Raw genomic sequence first — 22784 nt, 5'->3', positions numbered from 1 at the left:
AAGTCTAATCCCTCTTCTAAATGATAGCTATCTTCAAGTATCTGAAGGGCTGTTTCTTTTCTAAGTAAAACATTTCCACTGCCTTCAAGAGATCTCCATTCCCCTCTCCATCCTAGTTACCCTCTTCTAAAAACAGTAGAGCATATTAATGACCTTCTTCTATCATTCAAAACTGAACACAGTATTCCCAATGTCATCTGGCCATGGCAAAAAATTGGAAGATTCAAAAGCTCTTAATGTAACCTAAGGCAATGTTAGTTTTCATGACTGCCATGTCACAGTATTGGCCTGTGTGGAGTCTGCCATCCACTAAAATTTCTACAAGTTATTGTCTAGTCATATTTCCCCCAACTATCTCTTTAGATACAAGCCTAGTAACTTAGTTAACTATCTTCACTAAATTTCATCTTAGATATGGGCCACTAAGCTAGCCTAGCAGTACTTCTTTTTTCATCCTTACTGTTATTCACCATCTTAACTATCACTCCCAGCTTCATATCATCCCCAAAGCTGACAATATCATCTATGCCACCATTCAAAAAAATTTAAATCCCTTAACTATAAACCACCACAGGGTCAAGGCCAGCCCCAAAAGATATTTTATTAGAAAATTTTAAGTTGACACTGAAATACTCATGATTTTTTCCATGTGGTCATTAGACCTATTCAAAATCCAAATAATTATATATTATCTCTCATAGGTCCCACCCTTCTCCATCTTCTCCACAAGTATAGCATGAAACTGTCAAATAAAAAATCTATATACTCCATGTGTGATGGAGGCAATTGCCTGATCCAACCAGGCTAGTAGTTCTGGCTTAAAAAGAAAATAAGGTTGGTCTGATAAGACCTGTTCTTGAACTTGTTGGCTCTTTGTAATTATCTTTTACATTTTAAATGATCACAAGTTATCCCTAGTGTTCTGTCAGGAATTATCAAACTCACTTTCCTATAGCTGAAAATCTCCACACTTCTTTTTATTAAAAACAATGGGAGAGGGGGCAGCTGGGTAGCTCAGTGGATTGAGAGCCAGGCCTAGAGATGGGAGGTCCTAGGTTCAAATCCAGCCTCAGACACTTCCCAGCTGTGTGACCCTGGGCAAGTCACTTGACCCCCGTTGCCTACCCTTACCACTCTTCTACCTTGGAGCCAATACACAGTATTGACTCTAAGACGGAAGGTAAGGGTTTAAAAAAAAAAAAAGCAATGGGAGATTTGTTCTTTAGTAATATCACATCTCAACCTCCAAAATTTTTCATGGACAATGGCTCAGCAATCACACCAGGCAATTCTTCTCATACTGAATATAATTTTTCTAGGTGGGGAAATGAAGTCAAGGAAATAAGCATTTATTAAGCACCTACTATGTGCCAGGCACTGCCACGAAATATACAAAGAAAGGCAAAAACCCAGTCCTTGTCTGCAAGGAACTCTTAACAGGGAAACTTAAGTACATAGAAAGTAGATGAGAAGCAATCTGAAAGAATAGAGGTTGTTTGAATATGAATTTTATCCCATTCAAGTAGAAGCTTCTCAGGGTAATGAAGACTTTACTAGATTAAGTCAAAAGATCTGGAGGTAAAATCCTGGCTTGTCACTTACAACCTGGGTGTCCTTGGCCAAGTTATGGCCTCTCGGGGAATTAGTTTCCTCATATGTAAAAAGGACTGAGCCTAAATGATTTCTAAGGTAATTACAATTCTAACATACTATGGTCTTATAAATATCTTATTTCATCTGTTTTTCCCTCAAGAACATAGCACTTTGCATATCACAGGCACTAAATAAACATTGTAGAATTGAACTGAAAGTGGGCACTGACAAATCTAGCCTAAACAAAAAGAAAGTTGCTGATATCATTAACAGAAATAAGAAAGTCAGGAAGACCATCTGGTTTGCAGAATTTGGTTTGATTATTAAGAATTATTAAGTGGAACCACCATCAAGCAGCCAAAAGATAAAACATAAAGGTATGAAGCATAAGCCTTTAGAATATAAACTAGATAGAAGCCTAAATCCATTCTGAAGTTGTTAGTCAATAATTAATATTTTTAAGAAATTTAAAATGTTCATATATTTATATTAGTTTCTTCTTTTGGAATATAACAAAATATCCAGCTACGAGTTTATAATTTAGCCCCTCCATGCCTCAGTGGAACTTATTGTGTCCAAAAGCATTCTTTCACTCCGTGGTGGCCAAACATCTAATGAGGAGTCTCTTAGCATTTACTAGGGTTAGTCCTCCTATGAGAAATACACAAACAGTACCTAAACAACTCACAGACTTTCCAGCTAAATAGGACCTGCAATACACATAGGCCATTACAGCCCTGAAGAAGACATATCTGAGCTAATATCACAACCAAGACACAAACGAAGCATCAAATAGAAGGCCTCTATAGAAGATTTATAAGGCTTAAGTAAAAAATGTCAGCATATAACAAAACCATGAGAATTACCATGAGATTTCATTGGTATATTGAAGAGCCAAAAATGAAACTCCCAATGTAGATTAGTATTTGCTCTGCAATTTAGTCTTATGAGAGTTTCCTGAGACACTAAAGTAGCTAAGTGACTTGCCCAAGGTCAGGGAGCCAAAAGACATCAAAAGCATGACATGAACCCAGATCTTCCGGACTGCAGCCTGGCCCTCTATCCACTGTGCCACACTGTTTATCACTATTTACTTATAATATCATTAAATCTTTAATTATTATTTGTCATAAATAATTTCTAACTTTTTTTTAGAACAACATTTTACAAACTTTTTTTTCCCTTGTGAAATTTGGAATGCAAAAATTATTGTAGCCACATTATAGAAGAGAATAATGAGGCTGAAAATTGAAGTGATTTGCCAAGGGCCACAAAGCTAAAATAATTGTTGGAACCAAAACCTGAACCCAGAGCTTCTGGCTGCAAATTTAAAAGATCTTTTCACTCTGTCATATACTATTATACAGCTCAACCAAAATTTAACTTTTGTAGTGACCAAAATAAACTCTCATTTCTAACCTAGCTCTCAGCACAGTGCCTTATACATAGTCAGCACTAAAGAATATTTTAAAATGAAGTTAATACACATGCAGTTTTCCTCATGATAACCCTCTAGGCTGGTGATGGCAAACCTATGGCACAAGTGCCAAAGACAGCACACAGAGACCTCTCTGTGGGTACCCACACCCAGCCCTGCCCTGGGAACACAGGGATGGGGGCACTGGGTCTCTGAGCCACCTCCCCACCTAGGCTTCCCACACCTTCTCTGACAGACTTGGACAGCAGCCACCTCACTCTGCCCACCCCTGGGGCAGCTGGATGCAGGGATGCAAGTCCCCATGGTTGTGGGAGGCAGCTCCCCCACCCCCAATCAAGATGGGAACCAGTCCCCTTCCCCTAATACAGGGCACTTAGTTAATGGATGATCATCCCTATTTTACAGATGAGGAAATTGAAACTCCAGAGAGGGGAAGTATTGTGCCTAAGTTACAAAAAAAGGCTTACACACCAGCTACTGATGGTAGAAGCAGCAGTAGTGGTAGCAGAATATCAGCTCCCATTTCTAAGGATTTACAAAGGGCTTTACTCAATGATTTTGTGAAGCAGAAAGGGGAAGTAGCTGGTTTCCAACTATGGTTTTGTTCTCTATGATAATGAGGATACATGTCACACCAACTGCCTGGCTTTTATTGTCATTTGGGGGATGTTGCCACCCCCTTAATTCTGCTCATTTTTTTAAGGTGGAAACATCAATGCAATAATCAAGCCTTCATTATCTTATAAACAAGCTGCTTCTCTGGAAAGCCAGCTTACCTCAGACTAGGAATCTTCTGCAAATAAATAAGTCCAAAAGATGCAAAGATTATAAATTAGAACCCACAAAAATCTGTATGTAGCCTCATGCCGACAAAGAGCATTCTATCAATATAGTGAAATGCTAATCTCCTAATTAACAACCTAATTAGGTAATTATGGCTTTGCAGAGGGATGCCGAAATGAAATATGACAACATGGTCACCTCCTTATATGACACCTGTGGGCCTTTTCAGCTGTCATGGCAAAGAGTGCAATATCAATTTGAACAGATGACAAAGTGCTGTCATTTTTCATTCTGATAATATACAGAAAGCTTTGGACAGAGGCTGTTTGCAAAAGAAGCATCTTGCCAGATATTTTCCTAATCTAAATAGGCTCAAACACTTCGTTAAATTTTTACAATACGTGGTAATGTTGTTTTTTTTTTTAAACCTATGTACATGAGAATTATAATGAACTTAGTAGGCATATAAAAATAACATTATCTCATCATTTTGGGCTGACTGTACATGCTGGAACCATTGCTATCTTAATAATGAAGCACATACTAATTAAGGAGAGAATAAAAAAGGGAAAAGTAACAATTTATAGTGGCATTTTCATATTCATGCTTTTACTAATCAGTTACCCAAAAAAATTAATACTCACATTCCTTAGTCTTTAATATTTATCTCTTTAAAAAAAGCCAAATGGAAACTGGAATTAGCATCATTTACAATATTCAATATCACTTGAAAATGTCAAATTAAGGCATTCCCACCTATGCTTTCCTCATCTCACCTTAATAGCTTAGTAGAGGATAAAGCACATCAGACTGAAGTGTAAAGAACTGAATTTGAATCCTAGCTTTTGACACTATCCAACACACATGAGCTCAAGTTAATTCTTTTATCTGATGCTCAGTTTCCTCATTATAAAATTAGTGTTGAACTAGATGGCCACTATGCCACACAACTGCCTTGCTAGTTTCACAAAGACATAGCATTTGGCAAAGAGATGCTATGAGAGAACTTATTACTATGATCACCAACCTTTCCATTTTTATCATTTTTACCATTTACGATTTCTTATTCATTTACCATGCATCAAACACTGTGTTGAATATGAAGGATATATAAACAAAAGTAAAAAAGATTTCTGCCATTATATTCTAATAGGAAAAACCATACAGGTGAGTGGTGGCCTGAGAAGAATACTGGATTGAGGGGAGGAGGGGAAGATAGAGAATCCTGCTGACCTGCCCTTTCCAGACACAATAACAGTGTTTAGTAGTTTATAATAAGAAGAGGAAGAGTACTGTCCACCCAGGGATAGGGCAAAAAATGGCCTTTATAAAGATGAGGACATTTGGTCCCATGGAGTACAGAGCTGAGAGCTTTAACATCTCCCAAGTATGAATTCTGATATTCTGGATTGGAAAAGGAGGCAATAAAGTGGAAAATGGCCAGAATGAAGATGAGGACACATGGTTTTAGGGAGTATAAAATGCCTCCACTCAGGCATGGTCTCTAGCAGTCTAGCCTGGAGGTGAAGCAGTACTGGGAACAGGGAAGAAGACAACTAAAACAAAGATAAGAAAACATCATCCCCCCAAGAACAAGAGAACTGAGAGCATCAGTTCCTCTTGGGCATGGACTCCAGTAGTTTGGTTTTAAGGGTAAAGTAGCAAAATGGCAATAACCTCCCAAAAGATCTACCTGCCTATAAACTTTCATCCTACACACTGCTATCAAATTAATCTTCCACATATAAAGCTGGTTACGTCAAAACTCTTCTCAATCTGTTCCACCTTACTTTTCTTATTTTCTCTCATATAATCTCATATATATTCTCTATATATTCAATGCTTCATATAAACTGAATCAAATACTTCTCACTGTATATACCACACACTTATCACCTTTACTCCACTATTGACACTATTCTCGACTAGAATGTTTTCTTCTCCTCTTTGCCTAGTAAATTCCTAACTATCCTTTACAGTCAAACCCAAATGTTACCTCCTTCAAGAAGCCTTGCCTAATATTCTTGTCTCCAATAATTAAACATTTGAGCATTCTGTGCTCAGAACAGAGGGATCATAAAACATGATCTTTCCCCTTATAAGAGAGAATAAGAAAAAAAAACCCAAATAGCTATAAAACATCACACTATACGGAGAAATGTATTAGAGAAATTCAAAGTTATTTTAGTCAAAGAAGATCATTAACAACCAAAAGCAAAAACACGAAGGAACATATGATCATATACTTAAAGCTGTTCATATAAAAAAGATAATTCTGGAAATAGAAAGAATGGAAATTAGCAGGGGCAGGGGGTTGGGGGGTGGAATGTAAGCATGAAAATCTATTTAGGTATTTCAATAGTAAATTCAACAAATTTAATTCAAAAGGGGCAGCTAGGTAGTATAGTGAATAAATAGTAAATTCAACAAATTTAATTCAAAAGGGGCAGCTAGGTAGTATAGTGAATAAACCACTAAGCCTGGAGTCAGGAAGCCTGAGTTCAAATCCAACCTCAGACATTTACTAGCTAGCTAAGTGTCCTTGAGCAAGTCGCTTAACACTAATGGCCTCTTTCTTCATCAGGTAAAAAGAGGTGGAGAAGTAAATGGAAAATTCTCCAATATCTTTGTCAAAAAAACCCAAATGGGGTCACAAAGAGTCAAGACACAACTGTAACTGAACAGCATATTAAACAAACATTTATTAAGCATTTACAATGCATAAGGTAATCTTCTAGCTGCTGGAGATAAAAAGACAAAAACAAAATCATGTCCTACTCCTAAGGAGCTTACATTCTGGTGGATGTAGTGATGGTAGTCATGAGAATCTAAATAACTATGTAAAGAAGGAAATGCAAGAGAAGGGGAATAGCAAAGTTCGAATCCACAAGACTTGAAAACAGATTTAATATTAGAGGAGAAGGATGGAAGAAAGGCTCAATAACAACCCCCTTGAACATGGGGCAATTGAATATTCAATGGTGCCACAAAAAGAAACATTGAGGTAGACTTAAATAACAGAAGCCTGTTCCCACCAGGAACTTTGTACCTTTTCTACTTATGGAGTATTTCCCTTTTAATACTGTACTTCTGAATGTGAATACTAGGAACAGAGAAACAGTCTCTTTATTAAATGTTTTATACAATCGGTCCTTTGCTCTACATCAAAAGTAAAAGTATATTCATAAAGGAATATTCAGGACCTGTATGGTGTAAACCTGGCAGTACATAGTTACAGATAACTGCAACATAATAGCCAATCTATATGGCAAGCAATTACTGTAATTTAATTCCAATAGCTTTCTACCATCTTGTACTGTTTCCAGATTTTCTGTTTTGTTTTAAGTCGTTTCTTCCATTTTTCTCCCTTTCAGTTACTGAAAATGGCTTTCATCTTCTGGTCCAAATTTTGTGTTTCCTATATTAAATCTATTTTCCCCCATACATCTAGGCTGCTGCCAACTTGAGTTAATAAATTTTAAATGACTGTTCAGGATTTATTCTCTTCATTTTTATATTCAATAGCATTTCCTTATAAAACAGAGTATGAATGAAAGCAAGTAGATAGGAGGCCAATATTTCTTCAATTTGCTCTTTGTGGGTGGGGAAATCCCTGAATGTATTTCTACCTCTTTGCTGAACATCTCCATACTCCTTTTCAATCTTGAGTGTTTATCTTCGACCCAAAACATTATGCATTTTTAGAGCTCCTTGCCCATCGAGATCCTCCCCAAGAGACTAAAATGAATAAAGATACAAAAGAGATTGAAATGGTCTCTCACAAATAACTACACTTTGCCATCAAGAGAAGTAAAGCAGGCAACTAGAAGAGTTTAATGGTCTGTTCAAGAAACAAGCAAGACTCCATCTAATGAGTTGTAAATAAGACCTGTAAGGGTTTACTGGCTGGCAAACAGTGTGTCTAGTATCACACTGAAGTAAAAAGGCTAGGGCCTTCTTCAATGATATGGACAGATTTGGGTCCAGAATTCAAGGAATAATTTCAGTGCTCTCTACCTAGTAAGATCCCATCTGAAGTATTGTATTAGATCAAGGCACCACATTTTTTAAAGGATATTGACAAGCTGAAATGTACCTAGCATGAGGAACTGGAACTCATTCCATAGTGACAAACATTTGAAGTAACAGGCTCTCTAGCTTAAAAAGAAGTATCTTAGAATCTCTGTCCCAATCCAGATCTAACCAAGAATTCCTTCTTTATTTTTTTTTATTTAAAATTAGGTGTTTGTTTGTTACTTTAAAATGTCCAGGTTACTCCCTCCTCTTCTCCCCTCCTCTTGTTACTTTAAAATGCCCAGGTTATTCCCTCCCCTCATTTGGCAAAAAGATCTCTGTATATACAAAATTTCCATCTGCAAAATCCCAACAATTTATCATTCCACCTCTGATTTTAGACCTCCAGCAAAAGAGAAGTCTCTCCGCCTCCACAGGCAGCCCATTTCATTTTGGTACAGTTCTACTTAGGAAGATTTTCCTTATTCCAAGCCTAGATTTATCTCCCTGTCATTTTCCCTTAGTATTCCTACATCTGCCTCCTGGGGGCAAAGACAACAAATCTAATCCCTCTTCAACATGAGAGTCCTTCAAATACTCAGAAGAAAATTATCAAGTACTCTAAAGTAAATTTTCTCTTATTCAGCCTAAATAGTCCCATTTTCTTCAACCAAACTTCTCATGAAATAGCTCTATCATCTGAAATTGAGACAGTTGAGTCAATCCCAGGCATAGTACAAATGCAGGATAGTACTCCCATCACCCCCAGGAAAGGAAGTAAACTTCAACATACAGGAAAAAAAAAGCAAGTCAAAAAATAGCTCTCAAATGAGCAAAAGACAGGGAAAAAGCCTGATGCTAGAAAAATATCTCAATCAGATAAGTGACCAAAATACAAGCTCAGAAGAGGATAGAACACAAAAATGAAAATGTGAAGGCCCAAAGGAAAATGTGAAAACAATACCAAGCCTGAAATGAACACTTAGAATAGCTAAAAAAAAAAAAGAGGGAGAAAAAAAGAAATATGAAGAAACTTAGAAGAAAAATTAGAAAATGATAGAAAAAAAAATTAAGTTTAAAACAAAAACTTACTGAAGATAACAGTTCCCTAAATAAGATACCTCAAACAGGAAAATAACTTCCTAAGAAAGGAAGTACAAAGCCTCAAAATTAGAAGAGGACAAATGGAAGCTAACAATTTCATGAGACATCAGGAATCAATAAAACAAATACAAAAAATGAAAAATAAAAAATGAAAAATGAAATGGCTCCATCATCATCCAGCTCACTGTCTTCTAGATGCACACCAGTTTGTCCCCATCTTTCCTAAAATGTGGTTCCTAAAACTATACACAGTATTCTAATCAAAAGTTAACGAGGAAAAGAGGACCATAGACATCATCTCCCTCATAGAGGCTTTTCCAATTGTTTCCCAGTGTTGAAACAACTACCTATTTTTTTGCCTTTTAGGGTAATCACATTCAGCTTGCAGTCCTCTGCAATCCCCAACTCTCTTTCACAGAAATTGTCCCTATCTATAGTTGATTTTTTGAATCGAGGTATAGATTTAGGGGGCCCCTGAGAGCTAATTTCAAATACAAGAGGACCATCAGAATGAAGAGCAATTATATTGTGTTTTGCTTCATTTCAGAGCATAAACTTCAGATCAACAAGGGGCAAAAAAGAAGACAAGAAGCAGATGTGGGCTCAGCATTATTTTTTTTAAAGCCTAGATTGGCTAAATACCAACAGAAGAGACTTTTCCCAAATCTAAGCTACTGTCATTGGAGGTTTTTTATTATACTTGATATGAGGAGATATAAGATGATCACTTGTCAGAATTGCCACAGAACAGAGGTTCCTTTAGAGACCACCATCCTCCAATAGGTCTATAGATAAATGTCAGGGTGTGTGTGAACTTAGGAAAATATTATATCTTTATTTTTATTAACCTTCAATGAAATTTAGCACTTCCTTAACTATTTAAAATATTCTGAAAAGAGTTACATAGATTTCATCATAAAATGGTCTGTGACCAAAAAAAAAAGTTTAAGAACACTTGCCAGAGAGAATTCATGTTTTAGGTTAAGAATTGACTGGATCCTTTCTAATATTCTAGAATTCTCTGACCTTAAGGAAATGATAACCTCTCCGTGACTCGGTGTATCTGTAAAATAAGAGCTAATAAATTACCTAGCCAATTTACTAGGTTTTCTCCAAATCAAATGAGCTAAATAATGTTAACAATGCACAAATAATATAAATTAGGTCACCTCCTTTCCTTTCATTCAAAACACATCCCACCTGCACACCAAATCCACAAATAATCATACTTGTAATGCAGAACAAGACCCTCTTCACTTTTGACATTTCCTCTGTAACATTTAAGATATCACATACATCCTCTCTTTGCTACTTCCTCTGCTGGCACTCTAAAAGAAACTCATACCTGTCACTAACTTCTATAATAGCTGTCTGACCAGTCTTCCTGTCACCACTTCAATCTATCTTAACACAGCTGCCAAAAAAAATATTCCTAATGCATAGATAGGACCATGTCACATCCTTTCTAAAAAACTTTCAATAGCTCTCTCATGGCTAAAAAATAAAATATCAACATCTTTTCTTGGCACTTAAAGACTCCCACAATCTCTCCAACCTACCTTTCTATCTAGTCAAACTATATGACCTTGAGCAAATCATTTAACCTCTGAGAAAGCCAAGTTTTACCTAACACCTTACATTGAGAGAAGGTCCCAACCTACACTGTTAGGAGTTTCTTTAACTAAGATTTCCCTAAATCAGAAAATCACAAGTTCCACCCCCATCCTCATATTCTTCCCCACCTTTTTTTTTAAACCCTTACCTTCTATCCTAGAATCAATACAAGTATCAGTTCCAAGGCAGAAGAGTGGTGAGAGCAAGACAAATGGGGGTGACTTGCCTAGAATCACACAGCTAAGAAGTATCTGAATCCAGATTTGAATCCATGACTTCCCATCTACAAGGCTGGCTCCCTGACCATCTATCTGTCCCTCCCATATTCTCTTTATAACACATTTTACTTTCCAACCAAACTGAAGGTCTAACTGCTCTTGTTCATAAGTCTAATTGCACACACTCCCATGTATATTCCAACAGAATGTCTGAAATATGTTCCCTTTACACCTCTACCTTCTCCACACTTCCCTGGTCTTCCCAGCTGAGAGTAATCTTTCTTTGTCTAAAATTCTCCTTTTTCCCTTATAGCACACTAACTTATGTTGGATCCCAAATTTGTTGTCAACTCACCAAGGGCAAAGACAATGTCATTTTTTAATCTTTGTAGTTCTGTCACCCAGCACTGGACTTTCAGACAAGTGCTTCATAAAAGTTTTTAAAGGTGGATAATCAGAAATATGTATCATAAAAATATCTCATCTTTAGTTACAAAACACTTCACATTATCTCATTTGAGGCTCATCTGTGAAGCTGGCAATGTTGGTAATACTAACTTCATTTTATAGATGAGAACATTGTGGTTTAAAGAGGTAAAGAGAGGTGCTCATTACATAGCCAGAAAATGACCATCAGGTCATCAACTATCTTTCAACCTTTTGCTTCTTCCATTTCATCATGCATACCTCCTGATTCATTAAAATTATATATATAGATGCTCAAATATAACTTAGCAAATAAATTATTTTTCCTACCTAGTTAGCAAAAGGTTAATTTTCCTTCCACATAACAAAATACTCAAACTTTAATGCTAATTAGAATATCTCAAGAACTTATAAATTTACTAATGACAAAAGCTAACTTTTCTTAAATATTGCCCTCTCTCCCTCATATGTAATAAATTTGTGCCAGGCTTTCATCTCATAATTTGGAAAAACCACTAAACAAGAAGTTCAGTAAACCTGGGGGTTCAAGTTCCAGATCTTATACTAATAAGCTCTCATTTTCAACAACTTACTTCTACTCTCTAGGTTTCAGTTTCCTCCTATGTAAAGGAAGCAGATGCTTCATGTTCTAAGTTCATCAAGATCTGAAATTCTATGATACTAATAACTTTATTTATTTTACTTTTAAACCCTTTTCTTCTGTCTTAGTAAGAACTCTAAGACACAAGGGCTAGGCAAATAGGATTAAGTGATTTGCCCAGGGTCATATAGCTAGGAAGTATCTGAGGCTATATTTGAAACCAGGTCCTCCCAACTCTAGGCCTGGTGTTCTCCACTGAGCTACCTTACTGCCCAAATACTATTAACTTTAATAAGACCTGTGTAGCTATACAGGAATACTTATACTTTCTAACAACAGACAATATATAAAATTGCACTTCAAACTTAAAATATTTGTATTATCTTAAAAGTATCTGTCCTGTACTGAAAAAACACCTCCACTTGTTAGAAACCTACCCCATCTTCAGAAGGCCTTACTCACATGCAGTCTCTTCCAAGATGCACTTCCTGGCCTTAACCAAAAGTGATCTCTCCCTCATACACAATGGAACATTTTTGTCCATTCCTTTCTAAAACACCTGCCAAACTTTGTCATATTATAATTATTTTCATACACGACATATCATCTACTAAATGGCAAGCTTCTTAAAACTTGGACAGGGTTCTAACAATGATAGCGATTTCAAAATGCCATCTGCTACATAATAGGTCCACATTTTGCTGCCATTCTTTTCCTCAATGCTGATACTACACCTTCTACCTATGGAAATTCCAGCAACCACTATGAGAATAGTGCTGTTTGGCAATAAATCTAACTATCTCTGCCACCTAACCTTACCACCTCCCTGTCAGGACACTGCTTCTACACCATCATGGCTGACTAACCCTACCACGCCCTCCACTTCTTGCGCTGAGAACAATAATTACTATCAAACAACATTTCCATCACTTCTAGAATGGAAACATCAACAATGAATTGCCCTATAGCTCCACTCACCATCCCTGACTTCACCATGCCTAGATCACTATTCCTCAAATGAACTGTCTACTTTTATTCCGATGTAAATTCCTTGAGGGAAGAGATTATCTCTCTTTTGTATTTGCATCTCCAATTCTCAGCACACAGAAAGTGCTTAATAAATTTTTCATTTATTTATTCATTAATACGATTCATACATTAATACATTTGCTAGTGAATGAAGGGTCCCAAAGACATCAATGTATTTAAAATGTGAAGGATTAAGGCTAGGTCCTGAGTAATATCTCCTTAGTTGGACACTGAAGACTCCACAAACTGGCCTCTAACACCTCCTCTGAACCAATTTCCCATTACTACATTAAAGGAATCCTTCACCCACCACACCCCACTCCAGACTAGTTCCATCTTTATTTGCACAATCTGCCTTCCCTAATTTCTGTAGAACCTGTTACCTTATAAACTTTACATAGATAGCATGATATATTATAAAGAACATCACTTAAGAGTCACCTGTGACACTAATTGTGAACCCTTGGGCCAGAAACAACCTTTATTCATATATATATATATATATATATACATATATAAAATTTTAAAAATTAAGGCCATCTGTCAAGAACTCTTTTCTCCTCCATTTCACATGCCTCTGACAATTACCCTTCACTATCTCCTTTTCTCCAGTTTCTGAAGATAAAGTAGCTCTTCTGCTTGTCAAGGCCAACTCTTATCTATACCCTCAATCCCACACTTTCCCATCTGGTCTAGTTTCTCCCCACAATCATCTGTGCTGTTTCAATTCTCCAAAGTCTCCCTACATTCTGACTCCTTCTCTGCACAGTGCCTGATTCATAATGTTTAATAAATGCTTATGGCTTTGTCTATCTTGCCTACCAACATGATCAAGTTTCCCCATTCAATAGGAAATCCTCATGAAATTCTACCTTGGTTGCTAACTCTTTCCTTCCAAAACCATTTCTCTTTCAAACTACCTTTTTACTATCCAGAGCACTATCATTCTTCCAGTCACCCAAGTTCACAACCTAAGTTTCAGCTTTGACCTTGTCAATTCTAACATGAACTATACAGCAAAAGCCTTCTAACTGCAATCTCCAAGTCTCTCTCTACTCCAATTCCTTCTCCACAAAGCTGCCAAAGTGATTTTCCTAAATCAGGTCTGACCATGTCACTCTCCTAATCAAGATACTCCAATGGCATAGTATTCATTTTTTTTAAACCCTTGTACTTCAGTGTATTGTCTCTAGGTGGAAGAGTGGTAAGGATGGGCAATGGGGGTCAAGTGACTTGCCCAGGGTCACACAGCTGAGAAGTGGCTGAGGCCGGGTTTGAACCTAGGACCTCCCGTCTCTAGGCCTGACTCTCACTCCACTGAGCTACCCAGCTGCCCCATAGTATTCATTTTTTAAAAATTTTGCATTTAAAGTTCTTCACAACCTCTCCCCTTCCATCTTTCTATTATTTTAACACATAAAGTCTTTCTACATGTTCTCTAGTTCAGCCTCAATGGCTTTTTTGTTCCTCAAACAAAACCCTCCATCTTCCCTTTCAGTACCTTTTCACTGGCTATTCCCCCTTCCCTTTTCACCTATGCCTTAATTCTCTAAAACAGTGATGGGTAAACTACAGCCCTCAGGCCAGATGTGGCCCCCTGAAATGTTCTATCCAGCCCAGACATTATTCCTAATCTGACAAATACAATGAGTAGGATACAATACAATGAAACTTCAAAGAGTTGCCTTAGAAACAGACTGAGAGATGAGCATTCCCTTTCCTTTGGCCTCTTCTTTAAAAAGTTTGCCCATCACTGCTCTAAACCAATTCAACAAAGCCCCACTTCATACAGTCTCCCCAGGATTCTTCTATCTACTCTATATTTGTTGTGTAGGTTCTGATTTTAATATATGTGTGTACGTATAGGGAGTATTCCAAAAGTCTTAATGCAGTTTTAAGTTATTAAAGAGGCATTTAGGTGGAGCAAAGGATTAAGAGGTTGGTACAGATTGGTCAAGAAGATCTGAGTTCAATCAAAACTCAGAGGCTTACTAGATGTATGACTCTGGGCAAGTTACTTAGTCTCTGTCTTCCTCAGTTTCCTCATGTAAATGTAAAGTAAATGTGTATGAGTAGAATGAGAATAATAAATAGTACCTATCTCCCAAAATTGTGAAGATCAAATGAAATATCTGTTAAGTGCTTATAGTATTTGGCACATATTAGGCACTTAATAAATGCTTGTTTCTTTCCTTTCCCTTTAAAGCTTAACAAAGAATACTAAAACTCGTGTGTATGTTCTTTGATGACAAGATCTCTTTTTGATTTTTTTTTTATACCCAGTCCTTTAGCACAGTGACTGGTCCACAGTAAATGTTTAATAAAAGTGTACTGAAGGAATGTCTGATTAGTACCGGACTCACAGGGCTGAGGTGAAGATCAAATGTATATAAATTACTCTTTAATGCTTAAAGTATTACATAAATGTCAGTTATTTTTATGCATTATTTTATACATATGTACTGGCTTCTCAACTAGATGGTAAGCCCTATAAGGAAAAGAATCATCTTATATAGCAATAACTAGCACAGAGCTTTGCAAAAATAAGGATCAATAAATGTTTGTGGATAACAATGATAAATACTTCCCTATAAAATATTAAGAGTCACTGAAAAGGTATGGATTTCAGTGTCATTTTTGCTACTGTGAAATAGTACTGTTTTACTGAGATGTAAAAAAGACTCTGAGGAATAGCTAAAAGGGATCTTAGAACATAGGACACAGCTAGAAGTGACTTCTGAACACAAAATACAGAATGTTAAGAACCTTGTGGCTAATCATATAATCCCATCAATTTAGAGATGTAGGAACTGAAAGCAAAGGTGAAATGACTTGCCTAGGAACATATAATCATCATGTGGCAAAGTTGAGACTGGAAGTCAGGTCTCCAAGTCCACTGCTATTTCTATTAAAATATTCCCACTCTTCTCTACTTTCTCTTTTCTTAGGACTAAAATAATAAGAGCTTCTAGTTGCATGCATTTTAAGATTTACAAAAGGCATTCACAAAGACAGACCTTTCCTGACTTTTGTGACCCTAGGCAATCACTTAACCCCAATTGCCAGGCTTACCACTCTTCTGCCTTGGAAATGATATTCAAAATCTAAGACAAAAGGTAAGTTTTTTAAATTAAAAAAAAAAAAAAAGACAGACCTCCATGATAAACCGTTTAAAGAAAACTGTGGCTTGAAGAAATGATTTTCAAAGATTTCACAGACAATAATGTGGTCATGAGTGTATAATCCCCCACCATACATAGCTGATAACTAAAATCTAGTAAATATTAATGGTGTGATTTTAATACTGTATATGTGCAAATATCTGCAACAGAACAGCTTTCTAAATTTGTTAGAACTTAAAAAGCTGCTGGGGAGGGGGGGAGTGTAGCTAAGTTTCTCAGTAGCTAAAGAGCCAGGCCAGGAGGCCAGACATTCTGAGTTCAAATCTGGATCAGACAGTTCCTAGCTGTGTGACCCTGGGCAAATCACTTAACCCCAACTGCCTAGTCCTGACTGCTCTTCTGACTTGGAACCAATACTTAAAGAGTATCAATTCTAAGAAGGTCCTGGTTGTTTGTGGGTTTTTTTTTAAGCTGTTGGGAAGGGAAAGGGTTATAGAATGAAAACAAGAGGCTGAATAAAAACTTTTTGAAACATAACAAATTAAAATCAGAATTTATTCTGAAATTTTAACCAGTAAGTAGAAAAAAATGGGGAGTTGGCTCCTTCTAAAAAGTCTTAAATTTTAAATTCTTTTCATCTGCAAGTTGGTGATGACTGGCAAAATAGCTCACAACAACTATCTTTTAAAGTATGGCAGGTTTATAATTGAAATTAGTAGAGGAAGTACTCAGAAAAAAATCATGGAGCAATGAAATAAATTACTCTTTGGTCACAGGAATACAGGATGTTCCAAGTCTGCACTTTCAGGACATCCTGTATATATACCAAACACTGAGGTTCTAAGGATCCTCCCTCTAACATTACACAGTATGAGGTATCTTCCTACACTAATATGTTATATTCTATACTACCTTCCAACTTAAATTCAACAAATATTTATTGTGCATCTATATGCAAGATACTGCGTTAAAAGCATTTGGAATATTAAGATCAAATCAAATCTAAGACTTCTCTGACCTCAAGTTTTCATCCTATGGGAAAGAAACACAATGATTTAGTTCTGCAAAGCACTTTTGCATATATGCTACTTACAAAGTGTAATAAAAAGTATAACAAAGTAATGCAATGTAATTTTGAGAAGATAGTACTAATAAGGAAGAGAATGAGGAAAAACAGATAAAGGTAACATCTAGGCTGTGCTCTTCAAAGCTAAGGACTCTAGAAGGCTAAGGTGAGAAAGCCTATTCCAGAGGAGAGATATGGGATGACCTCAACAAAAACAAAACACCTGACATAGGAAATAAAAATCAGGTATGGGGAATACTTAACAAGCAGGCTGATTTGATTGGAACAAAATGTATGTGAAAGGCAGTAAAAGAAAGGTTAAGTGGGAACCAAGAATTAGTCTTGACTCTTTGATGAGATTTCCCTGCTTCAACCCAGTCTGTAATACAACTCTCATATATCTTAAGTTCAGCATATCCAAAACTGAATTATCTTTTTCCCAAAACACTCCCCTCTTATGAATATCCCTTTTACTATAGAAGGTACCACCAAGCCTCCCACTTATCCAGACTCAAAACCTATGTGTCATCTTCAACTCTTCACTCCCCTCCCTAACTCCTTTCCATTCTATCTTCCTCATATTTCTCCTATGTCTCCTTTTCTTTTCTGACTGCCACCAACCAGGTGCTGGTACCCATCACCCCAGCCTGGACTATTTGAATCTCTCCCTACTCCAGTACATCCTCCACTTAGCTGTCAAATTGATCTTCCTAAGCAAGGCCCAGGTCACCTATCTATTTAAGAAACTCTAGCTACCTATTACCTTCTGGATAAAATACAAAACCTTATCTGGCCTTTAAAACCCTTTACAACTTGGCTCTTTCCTACCTTTCCAGTCTTATTACTCTTTACTCCCTTCCATATATTCTAAAGTCTAGTGACACTGGCCTTTTTGTTTCTTCTTACAAAACAATTCATCTCCAACTACAGCAGGTATCATCACTGGCTGGCCCCCATCCCTGGAATTTCCTCTCTCCTTCCTCATCTATGCCTCCTAGTTTCATTAGTTTTAGGTTAAGAATCTCTCACCTTTTGCAAAATACTTTTTCGGTCTTCCATCCTAAAGCCTTCCTTCTAATATTCCCTCCAACCTCCGCTCTATATATTTTGTGTGTATATGGTTGGTTGCATGTTGTCATACCTATTAGAATGTAAGCTCTAAGAGGTCAGGAATTATTTTGTCTTTCTTTGTACCTTAGCACTTAGCCCAGTGGCTGGCATTTAGTTCAGCAAATGCTTGTTGATTTGACTGTCAAGTTGGTCTGATACACTGAAACACACTAGCCTGCATTCACTATCGTTCCACTTCCACCCAGAAGTGGTCCATCCACAGCCTCCTCAAAATAGGATGGGGAAGCAAATAAGCATTTATATAGTGCCTTCCATATACTGGCCACTGTGCTAGGCGCTTCTGACAAATATTGTCTCATTTGATACATCAACCCTGCAAGGTAGAAACTATTATTATCCCCATTTTATAGATAAGGAAACTGAGGCAAACAGAAGTTAAGGGTAGGCTGGTATCCAGGACCCAAAAGGCCGAGGCCGCCGCCGCCAAAGCCATCGCCATCGCCACCACGGCGGCCACGGCGACCACCACCACCACCACCACCACCACCACCACCACCACCACCACCACGCGCCTGTGGAAGGGGAAAAGGCTCCAAGAACTTCCTGAGGGTCAGAGAAGACAGGGCTGCTCATAATGCAAGGAGCGGGAATGATACTGCGGATAACCCTATTCGCTCCTCCCCAGGGATGGAAAGGAGTGGGCACCTAAGCCACGCCAAGTCCACCCCCTAGATGGCCGCTCTCGATGAAAGCTGAAAACCTCAGGGTCCTCACACCGCTCCCCTCGCCCACCCCCGTTGATGAGGAGGAGGGCAAAGGAACTAGCCCTTTCCCCGGATGGGCCCAAGGCTCCCTCTGCACTTCCACACTTACTGGAATCCTCGGGGCGGGGGAGCGGGGAGGGGATGGGAGGAGGGTCGATATCAGGGCCAGGGCCCTCCTCCCAGGACCGGTCCGCTCCACTTTCCGGGGCTCGCCCCCTGCCCCAAGTCAGGTTCGGACCGGCCCCGCCGCCCCCGCTGCCTGAGCCACAGCTCAGAAGCTCGGGCACAGCGCCGTGCCCCGGAACCGCATCCCTGGCTTCCCTGTGCCACCCAAAACTCGACCCTGTTTCACCCCGGGTGGCCGCACCGGAAGTCACACTGAAGTCCGTTGTGCGCAAGCTCCAGCAGTGAAGGCTGAAAGCCGCTCCTTCCTCTAGCTGTGACCCAGACCAGCGCTTGGGTTCTGAGCATGCGCCACTAACCTGGGCGCTTCTGTCCGAGTTCCTTGGCTGTTTCTGATCTGACAGGTGGTCCTTGGATAAGAGCTTACGGCATCACAGATTTAGAAATGGAAGAAATATTAAATTACTCTAATCCATCTCTCCTTATTTTATAAATGAGGAAACTGTGGCCAAGAAAGATTAAACAAGTTCTGCTTCTATTACTCAGGAGCTCCCTATAGTCTACTGCCCCATTTCTTTAACTTTTGGGTCTCAGGACTAACCTCTTTAGAGTCTTAAAAAGCATTGAGGATCCCAAAAACCCTTTGTTTATATGGGTTATATCGTTATTTATTGCATTAGAAATTAAAAGTGATGCATTTTTAAAATAAGTATTGATTTTTAAATAACAATAGCAAATCCATTATATGTTAACACAAATAGCATGTTATTTATGAAAAATAACTTCAACTAAGCAAGAAATAAAATGCCATTGTTTCACATATTTTAACAAATCCTTTTAATGTCTTGCTTAATAGAAGAAAGCCAGATTCATATTTGCTGCATTCAATCTGTTTCAATATATTGCTTTGGTTGAAATGTTTGAAGAAATCCAGCCTCACACAAACATATAGCTTGAAAAGGTAGTAGTTTAATAGGAAAATCATATCTTAGTATTATTATAGAAGTAGTTTTGACCTTACAGATATTTCATCCCTGGACACACTTTGAAAATTCCTGGTCTAGGAATATGTCCAATGTCACACATGCAGTTAAATGGCTGAATATTGTTTTGAACCCAAATTCTCTGATTTTTCTACTAGAGTTCTTAATATAAGTACCTTAATTGCAGACAGAAGATAGACTTTCATACTTGCAAGCTGTCTGAGTTTTGTCTCCCCTATTAGGCTGGTGAGGGATGGGGGGATGGAGGGACAAGAAAAGAAGATGGGGATAAAGACATGATGTAAACTGCCACCTCCCAGATCTACTCATGTTGTCTTCTTCCCAGAGTCTTTTCCTTCAGCAACTTGAAGTAGGATTGGCATCTTCCATATTTTCTCTTGAAACTGGAGGCCAGAAGAGGCCAAGGAGACAGAAGCACTCAAAAAGACTCAAATGAGGACTCAAAGAAAATTCTAAAAGAAGTGAAGAACCCTCCTCTTTCCTAATCCTGAAAACTCCACCTGACCCATCACATAGTCAAGGGACATTTGATCTCCACCAATAAGTAAAGAGAATCTCATAGTATGGGCTTTGAGACTGAGGTTACAATTATATCTGTCACCTTCCAAAAAAAACCTTTCAGTGGGCTCCCTATTTTTTATAATATAAAATACAAACTTCTGATTTTTTCCTTCTTGACCTACCACCTGAGTAAAACCTTCCTTTACAGCTTTATTTAACTCTCCTACTCTTCTTGTTTTCTTTTTTTTTTTTTTTTTAGATTTTTTTTTAAACCTTTGTACTTCGGTGTATTGTCTCATAGGTGGAAGATTGGTAAGGGTGGGCAATGGGGGTCAAGTGACTTGCCCAGGGTCACACAGCTGGGAAGTGGCTGAGGTCAGATTTGAACCTAGGACCTCCTGTCTCTAGGCCTGACTCTCACTCCACTGAGCTACCCAGCTGCCCCTCTCTTCTTGTATTCTACTTTTTGATTTCTTGATTGAAAATTCTAAGAAAATCTAAGCTATCATATTTATCCCAAGGCATGTTCTGCCCTCTCCTGCCTCTATGTTTGTGCTCTGACATTATGTGATTAGGTCTACTTAATGTCAGGAACAGTTTGACTCCTCCCATCATATAAGAAGATTAATAGCTTACCTCTGGGAAGCTTGGGTCTTTTTCAGGTCTCTTTCCACTAAGCACACTACATTGTGGACAAATTTTTTTTGATGACATAACTACTAGGTTTGTTCTATCAACTAAAGAATTGGAAAACATTTATGTGCCACACATCAGGTGAAGCACTGGGGATGCAAAGGGAGAAGATAACAAGTATATATTCAAATACATAAAGAATAAATACAAGCTGCTAAATACAAAATCTCTAGGGAGGAAGGGCACTAGTTCTTGAGAGGTAGGCTTTAATTTAGAAGAAAGTACTTGTATTACATCATAAAGCAGGAAAGGAATTCTTTGAGGAAGAAGGAAGCTGTACATAACAAAAAGCATAGCTTCCTTCTTCCTCAACCTGCCTGCAGACAGGTTAAGACCAGGTTGTGAAGGGCTTTAAAAATGAATCACTTATTATTTTGACACTAGAAGCAGTAGTGGCACACTACTATAGATCTAGTAGGTGAGTGGCCTGTTCAGATCTGCCCTTAAGGGAAACCATTTTATAACAGAATATAGGTTGGTCTAGAGTGGAGAGAGATGAGGAAGGGAGATCAGTTAGGAAGCTGTTGCAATAATCTAAATGACAGGTTATGAGAGCCTGAATTTAAATAGTAGCTATGTGAAAAAATGAGTTAGATATAATAGATATAAAGAGAGAAATCAATTGTCTATATGAGGTTATGTTAAAGTGAGGAATTAAGGAAAATGTACACCTACCTCTTATCACCTGCCCCTCTGCCCTGCTGTGGAGAGGGGGATATTGGCCTGAGCAATCCTCTTCCCTCCAACTATGTGCCATCCTGTCAGGTGTGCTCCCCTCAAACCTAGCTCCTCTCCAACCCCACCATAGGAATCACCTTCACCACAGACTCAACAGGCTGCCATCTGTGCCATACCCTCATGCAACTTATGAGCCCACCCTTCCCACTCCCACCCAGCACCTTACCCAGGACAGGAAAGAGAGAAAAAGCTCTTCTATTGAATGGCTAGTGGGCAGAGGGACAGGGGAAGTGAAGAACGTCCTCAGGGACATGGGGAATATGGAAATATGTATTGCATGAAAACACTGGCAAAATTATTTGTTACCATGGGGAGAGGTAGGAGAGAAGGAGACAGGGAAAGAATCTGAATCACAAAATGCCAGAAAACAATTGTCAAAAATTATTTCTATGTGTTATTGAAAAAATAAAATTAATTTAAAAAATTTTAAGAAAGAAATAGCCTGTCTTCAAATATGTAAACTCAATATTTTACAATACAAATATGTTCTCCTAACTTCCCATTTACCACTTTCTCCTTCTGAAATGAATTATTCTGTTTGTTTTTTAACTGGTAAAAGGCAGTTAGAAATTGCAGGAAAAAATAAATTAAGCAGGAAAAGACCTGACTATTCAGAGAAGTTTGATCAATTATATAAAAACATATAATTTCAGACAATTTTCTTTTAAGATTTATATTAAATATATCTCTACCTTCAAATGATGAAAATGTAGCTAGTATATGCTACTATTAGCTTCTAACTAGACATTATTAATAGTAATAATAATCATCCTTTTTTACATATAGCTTTATAATGGATCGAGTACTTTTCTCACAGGAATATTCCGAGCCATCACCCATGTAAATATTATTCTCAATTTTCAAATGAAATAACTAAAGTTC

The 22784-nt window shown here is 37.8% G+C and overlaps 1 protein-coding gene across 1 annotated transcript in view; it reads right to left on the bottom strand.

Moving 5' to 3' along the window:
* The window catches only part of MAPKAP1 (MAPK associated protein 1), a 360172-nt gene extending 341081 nt beyond the window's left edge, over positions 1-19091 (bottom strand). The window contains exon 1 of the mRNA XM_044664232.1: positions 18953-19091. The gene's annotated coding sequence lies outside the window, so the exon portion shown is untranslated. The remainder of the gene's footprint in view (positions 1-18952) is intronic.
* Positions 19092-22784: the final 3693 nt, after the last annotated feature.

Source organism: Gracilinanus agilis, chromosome 2 (assembly GCF_016433145.1).
Source record: "Gracilinanus agilis isolate LMUSP501 chromosome 2, AgileGrace, whole genome shotgun sequence".
Classification (NCBI taxonomy): Eukaryota; Metazoa; Chordata; class Mammalia; order Didelphimorphia; family Didelphidae; genus Gracilinanus; species Gracilinanus agilis.
This window is presented reverse-complemented; position numbering and strand designations above follow the sequence as displayed.